Consider the following 10,083-nt stretch of genomic DNA (forward strand, 5'->3'; position numbering starts at 1 on the left):
CCACCTCCTGGCTGCGACTTCCCTGTGTATGAAAAAGGGACATGGTTTTATTTTTTACATCATCAATCACAATCCTAAATTAGTACTTCAAACTAACAGCTAGTTAACATCATTGATTGGACAAGCAGAAATATTGAGAGGAATGTTATACCTGGCTCAAGCTGGGCTCCTCCACATGTTGTTGCCTGGAAGGCCCAGGTTGGGTGTCAGAAGCCTCAGCTGGAGGGGAAGGAAGCATGGAAGGAAGACTGGAGAGGGATGACCTGGGTTCAGCCTGGCCTGCCAGAAAATGCAGCCTGTCATAGTACCACATCCTGGGGACATAGATGTCATCTGCTGCTCCGGATCTCTGCGAATCCTGGACTTTCTGGTGCTCCCTTACATATGTGCTCCTCAGGCCACCAATTAAGATCTTCAAATATGTGATGTCTGCCGTGGGGATCACCTGCTTCACAATTTCCAACAATTGATCCAGCGCTGCCTTCCTCTTTGTTTGGTTCCTGTAATGTGGGTGGTTGATCTCCCACAAACAGGGCAGCTCCCTGAACATGTCAATGAATATTGACATGAAGTCATTATCTTGTAATAAGATATCCATCTTCACTGCAAGACACAACACAAGACAAAGCCTAATGTCAGACAAAACTCTCCTAATCTTGTTACAATATAGGCCTCAATCTAGAAGCAGTATAGGCACAAGTATGTCTCTTACCTTCGTTCTTATGATCGGCACGTCCAATGCTCCTTCCTCCGCTCACAGATTGTACGTAATACGCACGTGTGTTACGCTTTATACACACTGCGCATGCGTGTTATTCCGCCCACCCCTGACGTTCTTTCTAGTCTATTCCCCCCCTTTTCGTTTGGCGCAGTGGGTGAAGAGCACATGGCGGAGTCACAGCAGGTGCGTGCTAATTATAGCAACGAGGAGGAGGAAAGCCCGGAGACAGAAACGTCCCGATCCAGAAGGAGAAGATTTAAGGCCACAAATATGTCCTTTGGGGAGATGTTGGAGATGGTGCACATCTTGAAGAAGGCCGACTATGATGGAAAGAATGGGCCTTACCCCAACCCCAATATCAGAAAGGCCAAGATCATGGCGAAAGTGGTCAAAAGTCTGCACCGGAATTTCGGGGTACGACGATCGAAGGATCAGCTCAGGAAGCGGTGGTCGGACCTGAAATTAAGAGAGCCCGAGCAGTACCGAAAGATCCGGAGAGTGCTGCAAAAAAGTAAGTAGTTGTGCTGTGTTCCTATTCTTTTTGTCTTTATTACGTTCATGCTGCTTCATATGCTTTTCTTAATTGTACAGTTTAAAATGTCAATTTTAATGTTCATGGGCCTATTATTCGTTCGTATCAAATATTTTTTTTTCGGCCTCTAAAACACCATTGTTTAGGCCATATGCATTTTCCTACATTTTTTAGGGCCTACTTGGATGCAAAATATTTGGTTGTGTAGATGGGTTTGTTACTAGAATGAAATGCAAACTAGATTCTGTGTAAGGAGAGGACACTCAGCAGCTGTTTTCACATCTGGACACTGGAGCACTAGTGTGGGACACAAGAACACCATTTTTATTAGGGGGCCCACACAGGTGCTCCAGTGTATACTATAGGGGGGTCTCCATCTGTGAAGCTTGTACAAAACAGGTAAAGTATTGCAGGTTGACAAAGGACAATAAAATAGCGACATCTTGGAACTCTGCTAAAATTGACAATAGTACACCACTTCCAAGCAATGTTTCCTATTTATAGTTCTGCCATCAAATATCTGTGTGCTAATTATACCATTTTTGTTTTACATAGGGGAGAAAAGACTCGGAGGACACCACTCATCCGAGGAGACCAGAGACCCCCCACCTCTGGAAGAAGGTGGAATACCCCCAATAGAAGTGGAGGAGGAGGAGGAAGAAGATGTGGTGGAAACTGGCACCACAACAGGTGAGTGTCTGCGACCACAGGCTCAGGTAAGAGATGGATGCTGGCAGATTTTTGATACCTGTTTTTGTTTGGTTTCTCTCTTTTTAGGTGATCATGAGGTTAGGGATCGAGATCCTTTCACATCAGAAAGTGCCCAGATCTTGATCGGGGAGATAATGGGGTGTAATTTAGAATTGGAAAACATCAAGAAAAAATCAATGATGTGATTCAAAAAAATAATAACATCATTGATGTTTTGGGGTGAATTTAAAACCCCACAAAATCACTTTTTTTTGTGTGGTACAATGTTTTAAATTTTTTAGCAATGTTTCGAAAAGCCAAATTTGGAGGATGCACACAGTGTGCCAACATGTGCTATCTGCCAATCGCGGGAGATCAATGGACGCGTTTTGGGGCTGCAACCCCTTCCTCAATAATAAAGTAGCTGTGAGGAAGGGGTTGCTCCCACAAAACACGTCCCTTGATCCCCCGTGATGGCAGCTAGCACATGTTGACATTCGTAAATTGGTGTGCATCTTCCAAATTTGGCTTTTCAAGGGGTGACTTCATCCCATCTGAACGCGATATCAAACACAGTTCCTAAATACTCATGTCTGATATTGCCTTCAAGTTGTACCATATGTGAACTTTGTAAGTTCAAGTTTTTTGTCTTTCTTGTTGGTTTTATCAAGGAAAATAAGAGGGTAGAGCGGTAGCCGCAGTTGCTGCTAGTGTCAGCTAGCGTCTCGACCCCCAACAGGAGGAGGAAGAGGGACTATTACGGTACTCTATATCAGTATACAATAATGGGTATGGAACAAAGAAATAAAATTTATTTATAAAAAATCACTTTTAATAGAAAAAATATTAATAAAAATGCAATTCCGCATACAATTGCAATTATAAACAACAACACTACATATAACCATAAAGGAGGAAATACCACATAGTCTGAGACAGTGGATTCTGCACAATTTTAGATGGGAAGTGTATGTATAGCTTTAATTCTCGACCGGTTTCGCGGTTAGCACCGCTTCTTCAGGAGAACCATATCCACTCTGGAGATTTCTGTGGGCATGCCGGACCCCATAAAAATCCCCTCGCGGTGGACACAGGGGATGACAGACAGCCTCAACTGAAAATTAGAGTACTGTGTGACGCATGAGCTGGAGTTGGATGTAGAAATTCACATTATAGAAACCGTAGGTAAACGGGATCATATGGAACCGTGAAGGGCATTGTAACTTCAGGCACCCCAATAAATAGGACAGTGGGTACGTAACACAAAGGTCACTATGGCTTGTGTGAAGCAATCCAGGACTTGGCTCAGCGTCAGGAGGCTATTCCTGATAGCGGCTCTACCCTCTTATTTTCCTTGATAATGATATTCTGGGATGATGGTACTTGCACGTATTAAAATTCTTATGGTAATACAGGCCATTCAATCTTGTTGGTTTTACACAGGCCTGTTTTATCGTAAATGGACATTTCTATTTTTGATAATGCCACCCCAAAAATTGTTATACAACAAACATGTTGGTTTGTTTTAAAAACCTTTTCTAAATGCACATGTGATTGTGCATGCATTAAAAAGTTTGTTAATCAAGAATGTGTGGATTATTGTCTCAACGCTACAACACTTTTGTGGTGATGTAATTGCTGTTTTCTGAGAAAATGGTGGTTATTTCCTAAGGGCAAGTCCTCTTTGCACTACAAGAGCATTTTCATTGCACGAGCACTTGTAGTATAAAAAGTGTGTACGCCTTTAGTAAATAACAGCCAACAGTGCTTTGTATAAGGTTACACAATCACGCCATTTTCTGGACTCAACACATTTCTGTCAGGGTCAGCTAAAACAAACACAAGCAGTAAATGTCCACAAAGAATTTCTTTTTTTTGCTTTTTTATTTGAAAAAGGCTTCACAAATTTGCAGGCATATTGATGGCCCCCCTACCCGCAAAGAACTCCAGGTATCGTAACCGGACATCACGGGCACTCAGGGAGGGCAAGCCAGGACGGCCGCTTTCAAGCACCGTCAGTGTTGTTTCAGGTATCACTCCGGCCTCAGGCCCAACTGAGCCAGCATAGTTGGCCGAATGTTTCCGTAAAAAGTTATGGAGAATACAGCACGCCATGATTATATGATTAAGTTTATACTCCGCCATATGGATAGGTGTCAGAAATAGGCGGAACTGGCTGGCCAGGATTCCAAATGTGTTCTCCACCACTCTTCGGGCTCTGGCCAGCCGGTAATTAAAAACCCTCTGTTCCGGGGTGGGGGTCCTCATAGGGAATGGCCGCATAAGATGGTCCCCCAGCGCAAACGCTTCATCAGCAACGAACACGAATGGGAGTCCTTTCACATTGTCCTCTGGAGCTGGCAAGTCCAAGCTGCCATTCTGGAGACGCCTGTAGGACTCCGTCTGGGTGATGACTCCACCATCGGACATCCGGCCATTCTTCCCCACGTCCACATACAAGAAGTCATAATTAGCCGGCACCACCGCCAACATCACAATACTATTGAACCCCTTATAGTTGAAATAGTACGACCCCGAGTTGGGTGGTGGGATGATGTGGACGTGTTTCCCATCAATTGCCCCTCCGCAGTTAGGAAAGTCCCACCGCTGGGCAAAGTGGGAGGCCACAGTCTGCCATTCCTGTGGCGTGGAAGGAAACTGTTGAGGAAAAAAAAAATAATATTTTTGCTCAGAAACATGGCAAGCAGATTAGGCACAAACATTCTGGGGCAACCTCCAGATAGCATTTATTAAGGGGAATTTAACAACACCAAAGTATAAGGTACACCTATCATATCCCCCCCCCTCTCATGGGCCATTTCTAACATTATGGGGGGTGTGGAAATCTTGGACAGGTAACCCTCTTCACTTCATTGAGAAATGAATGCCTAAATACAGGATATTACTTGGAACAGCCCCTCCTTAGTTACACTATTGGCAGCCCACTGGACAGGTAGGAAGTGTCAGAATACAAAGATATAAATACACACTGTACACATTTGAGCACATTTGAACATTCTGCTATACCTGTCTCAAGATAATAATAGGATCTAAAAACTTCAAACTGTACCATTTGAAAGTATACAGGCAGGCCCTTGCACTACATGCTTTGGGGAATTCATCCATACATCTGAGCACAAAAGAGATGGGTATAGTGTGTATGGGTTTGGCAAAGTAATCAGATAGAGGATTGAGGATAGATAGATAATTGGTATCAGCTGACTTAGCAGTTGGGGGGAGGGAGGGTTAAGAAAAATGATTTGGGGACCACAAAAAAAGCCTCTGGCACTCTGCCTGAATTTAAAGCACAAATCACATTACAAAACAGTTTAGGGGGTGTTTGGGGTAAAGCACTACTATGGAGATGATAAAATACATTGTTAAGTGACTACATGAGGTGAATATAGGGCAGGAGAACATGCTGGGGAGGTTATTGAAGTACAATCTGTATGAAGGACTAAAAAATTAATTACATACAAATCCAGCATGCATGAGGACAAAGGGGACATTCACAGCATATTACAATCATGGTAATTAGGGAATGAGGAAAGAAATATAATATATTATCAAACATTATATACAATAAAATGTGATATTAAAGGATAAATCTTACCTTCATATACTCCTTCTGCAGGACCTGTATGATGGCAGAACAGGTCTCTGGGATAATGATACCCAGAGCCTGGGGGGAGATGCCTGTCGAGAACTTCAAGTCCTGCAGACTTCTCCCTGTCGCCAAGTACTGCAGGGTAGCGACGAGCCTCTGCTCCGGAGTGATGGCTTGCCTCATGCAGGTATCCTGCCTGCTAATATAAGGGGTCAGCAAAGCCAACAGACGGTGAAATACGGGGTCCGTCATCCTGAGAAAGTTCCTGAAATCATCAGGATTATTCTCATGGATCTCACGGAGCAAAGGCATTGAGAGAACTGGTCACGCTGAAGCAACCAATTCTTGGTCCATGAACTCCTCCCCACCCTGTTCATGGACTGGACTTGGGTCAAGGTCAGGACCCCAACCCCAAGCCCCCGCACAGCACGAACTCTACGAGGAGTATGCATACGCAACTTGGCTAGTAAACGGTCGGCTGCTCAGAACGAAGTAACAGAACGCACTGAAGAACAGCAAGGCCTGTGAAGAGCGACCTGAAAACAGTAACGAACGCACAAGAACACAATGACTACTTAAAGTCACGCGGAACTTGCTTGCACGCACTGAAGAGCAGATAAAAACCCACAAGCACAAACTAAACGGCAGAAATTGATCTGAAAACCACGAGTCTGAAAAAGCGCGAATCGTCTCTCACCAAACTTTTACTAACACGAGATTAGCAAAAGGAGCCCAAAGGGTGCCGCGCTTGGTTCTGAAATGGTCTTTTCTAGTCTCGTCGTACGTGCTTGACGTCACCGCGTTGTTGGCGATCGGAAATTCCGACAACTTTATGTGACCGTGTGTACGCAACACAAGTTTGAGCCAACATCCGTCTGAAAAAATCCTAGGATTTTGTTGTCGGAATGTCCGAACAAAGTCCGACCGTGTGTACGGGGCATAACTCCTCAAAAGCACCCAAAAAGCGATTGAAAAGCACTGGAAAAACGTTTGCCGTTTTATAGGCAGTTTTTAAGCACCTCAGTGTGAAAGAGGTCTTACTGTGAAGAAACCTTTCCATATTTGGAGATTAAATCTCTTTTCCTCCAGGTGTAAATAGTGCCTCTTGTCCTCTGTGCTGACTTTAAAGTAAATGCCTCTACACCCAGTTCACTATATGGGCCACTTAAGTATTTATACATGTTGATCATTTCTCCCTTACGCTTCACAAATCTGCATGTCATCCTTGCCAGGGGCCATGCTAATCTTCTCTGTATCATTCCAATTTTAGTATATGTGCTGCTGAAGCAATTTACTATGTAAAATGAATCTAGCTTTAAAACAGCATAGGTCTTTTTCAGAAAAGGGTATCTAATGATAGATGTTTTTGTGTAATTTGCTGGAGGAGGGGAGAGTGATCCTGAATATGGGCTTTGTAAAATTCATGCTATTCAGTGTGAGAGAATGTTCATTAGGTCAGCTTTATTCTTAGCAGCGGCTATACTAATCAGATGACCTTTCATATCAGCTTTATGGGCTGTCTATGCCATAGGGATAGAGACAGCCATTGTGTCACTATGAAGATAATATTTTTCCAAATCTGTTGGAGTAATGTTGGTCAGTCATGATAGAATCATTTAGGCTCCATTCACGCTTGTACGACTCCAAAGTTGTGCCGACTTTGGAGGGCAACTTTGACACAACTTAGGATGGGTGCAACTTGGATACGACTTAAATGTTTGGGATAGTGAGCCCTGTAAAATTACAAATATACTATCAGGGCCTTTGTAAATGAGTTTACATGTTGCAATACAAATGGTAGGGTGTTATAGTTAATGATGGCAACCATCTTGTTTTAGGAGAAAAGGTGGTGAAAAAACATTGTCAGAAGGATCTGGAAAAAAAACTGGGGATGTTTACCAGTCAAATGTGTCTCTTGGATGAGGACAATGTCCACTCAAATTCCTTGATACTGTATTTCACTTTATATTAAATACATGTCTATGAATTACAACTACAAGAAGCTTTAGTGTGATATGGGGGAATGGGATAATATTTGGTGCGGGTCCTATAAGTGTAAGATCAATGTCCCTAAAGGTAGCTACAAGAAGTTGCCAGCCCATCCAGATCATGTCACACAGCCTAACGTAAAAGAACATTAAAAGCTACTGCAATAGTACAGTTTGCCAGCATCTAGATCAAACAAAGAAAAAAACATATAACAGAAATACACTGTATATACAGCAGCAAGTTGATAGATGAAACCAGTTGTGGGATCGGGAAAAAGAAACAGTACTAAACAATATGAACAAAACCTCTACCCAGTAAATATAGACAGCTGGAAATAAACAGTTCTAATAATTCTGAGTGTGTGGGCCTGGAACATACCAATAGCCAAGCTGTGAGCCACAGCAAATTAAATATGTAAGTAGTAACACAAAAAGACATAGCCCAATAAAAATGGTAATAGCAATTGTCTGTACATGAATATACAGTGCCTTGAAAAAGTATTCATATCCCTTGAAATTTTCCACATTTTGTCACAATCAAAAACCTAGATGTATTTTATTGGGATTTTATGTGATGGGCCAACACAAAGTGGTACATAATTGTTAAGTGGAAGGAAAATGCTAAATGGTTTTCCAAATTTTTTACAAATACCTAAAAAGTGTGGCGTGCTTTTGTATTCAGCCCCCCTTTACTCTGATACCCCTAACTAAAATCTAATGGAACCAATAGCCTTCGTAAGTCACCTAAATAGTAAATTGAGTCCACCTGTGTGTAATTTAACCTCTGCATAAATGCAGCTGTTCTGTGAAGTGCTCAGAGGTTTGTTAGAGAACTTTAGTGAACAAACAGCATCATGAAGGCCAAGGAACGCACCAGACAGGTCAGGGATAAAGTTGCGGAGAAATTTAAGGCAGGGTTAGGTTATAAAAAATATCCCAAGCTTTGAACATCTCACGGAATACTGTTTAATCCATCATCCGAAAATGGAAAGAGTATGGCACAACTGCAAACCTACCAAGCCATGGCCGTCCACCTAAACTGACAGGCCAGGCAAGGAGAGCATTAATCAGAGAAGCAGCCAAGAGGCCCATGGTAAACAGGACAACTATTAGTCGTGCACTCCACAAATCTGGCCTTTATGGAAGAGTGGCAAGAAGAAAGCCATTGTTGAAAGAAAGCCATAGGAAATCCTGTTTGCAGTTTGCGAGAAGCCATATGGGGGACACTGCAAAGATATGGAAGATGGTGCTCTGGTCAGATGAGACCAAAACTGAAATCTTTGGCTCAAAAGCAAAATGCTATGTGTGACAGAAAACTAACACTGCACATCACCCTGAACACACTGAACACACCATGCCCACCATGAAACATGGTGGCAGCATCATGTTGTGGGGATGCTTTTCTTCAGAAGAGACAGGGAAGTTGGTCAGAGTTGATGGGAAGATGGATGGAGCCAAATACATGACAATCTTAGAACAAAACCTGTTAGAGTCTGCAAAAGACTTGAGACTGGGGCGGAGGTTAACCTTCCAGCAGGACAATACCCATAAACATACAGTCAGAGCTTCAATGGAATGGTTTAGATCAAAGCATATGCATGTGTTAGAATGGCCCAGTCAAAGTCCAGACCTAAATCCAATTAAGAATATGTGGCAAGACTTGAAAATTGCTGTTCACATATGCTCAACATCCAATCTGACAGAACTTGAGCTATTTCACAAAGAAGAATGGGCAAACATTTCACTCTCTAGTTGTTCAAAGCTGGTAGAGACATGCCCAAAAAGACTTGCAGCTGTATTTGCAGCAAAATGTGGTTCTATGGAGTTTTCACTCAGGGGGACTGAATACAAATGCATTCCACACTTTTCAGATATTTATTTGTAAAAAAAAATTAAAAATAAAACAATTATCATTTTCCTCCCACTTCAAAATTGTGTGCCACTTTGTGTTTGTCTATCACATAAAATCCCCATAAAATACATTTATGTTTTTGGTTGTATCATGACAAAATGTGGAAAATGTAAAGGGGTGTGAATACTTTTTCAAGACACTGTATATAAGGTGTGTCTAAAAAGATCAGTGAATGGTCCAATATCTCAACAGCAACATGGGCCAGGTGCATGCGCAAGCACATGACTGTCCAATCCAAAGACACGTTGAGAAGCGCCACCTAACATAGAGTACATGTGATTGTCAGGGTAAACTTGCTGTGGGCAGTTGAACATAGTCAGTGTGACAGGTAGGGTCACAGTGCAATGGAGCAACAAGTGAACATCAAATTCTGCTACAAATTGGGGAAAACCATGACGGAGACGCATGAAATGTTGGTGCAAGTGTACAGGACGGAGGACGGACGCCGTGAGCAGAAAATGTGTTTACGACTGGTTCAAATGGGAATAGTGCTGCGCTAATTCTTATATACACACTGGTGCATAGGTGCAATCATACTAGGGTATTACTAGCTGGAAGGCAAATCGCCTACACTCAGTACACTATATAATATTAAACTCAAACAAACAATAAAGGTATACACGTGCTGTGCTC

At 42.5% G+C, this 10,083-nt stretch overlaps 1 non-coding gene across 1 annotated transcript; it reads right to left on the reverse strand.

The window, feature by feature from the left end:
- Positions 1 to 6,738: 6,738 nt before the first annotated feature.
- Positions 6,739 to 6,840, reverse strand: LOC141142043 (U6 spliceosomal RNA). Its single transcript, XR_012244292.1, has one exon. It is a non-coding gene; the product is annotated as a U6 spliceosomal RNA (small nuclear RNA).
- Between the last annotated feature and the right edge of the window lie 3,243 nt (positions 6,841 to 10,083).

The sequence above is a fragment of the Aquarana catesbeiana genome, linkage group LG04, assembly GCF_042186555.1.
Source record: "Aquarana catesbeiana isolate 2022-GZ linkage group LG04, ASM4218655v1, whole genome shotgun sequence".
Taxonomy (NCBI): domain Eukaryota; kingdom Metazoa; phylum Chordata; class Amphibia; order Anura; family Ranidae; genus Aquarana; species Aquarana catesbeiana.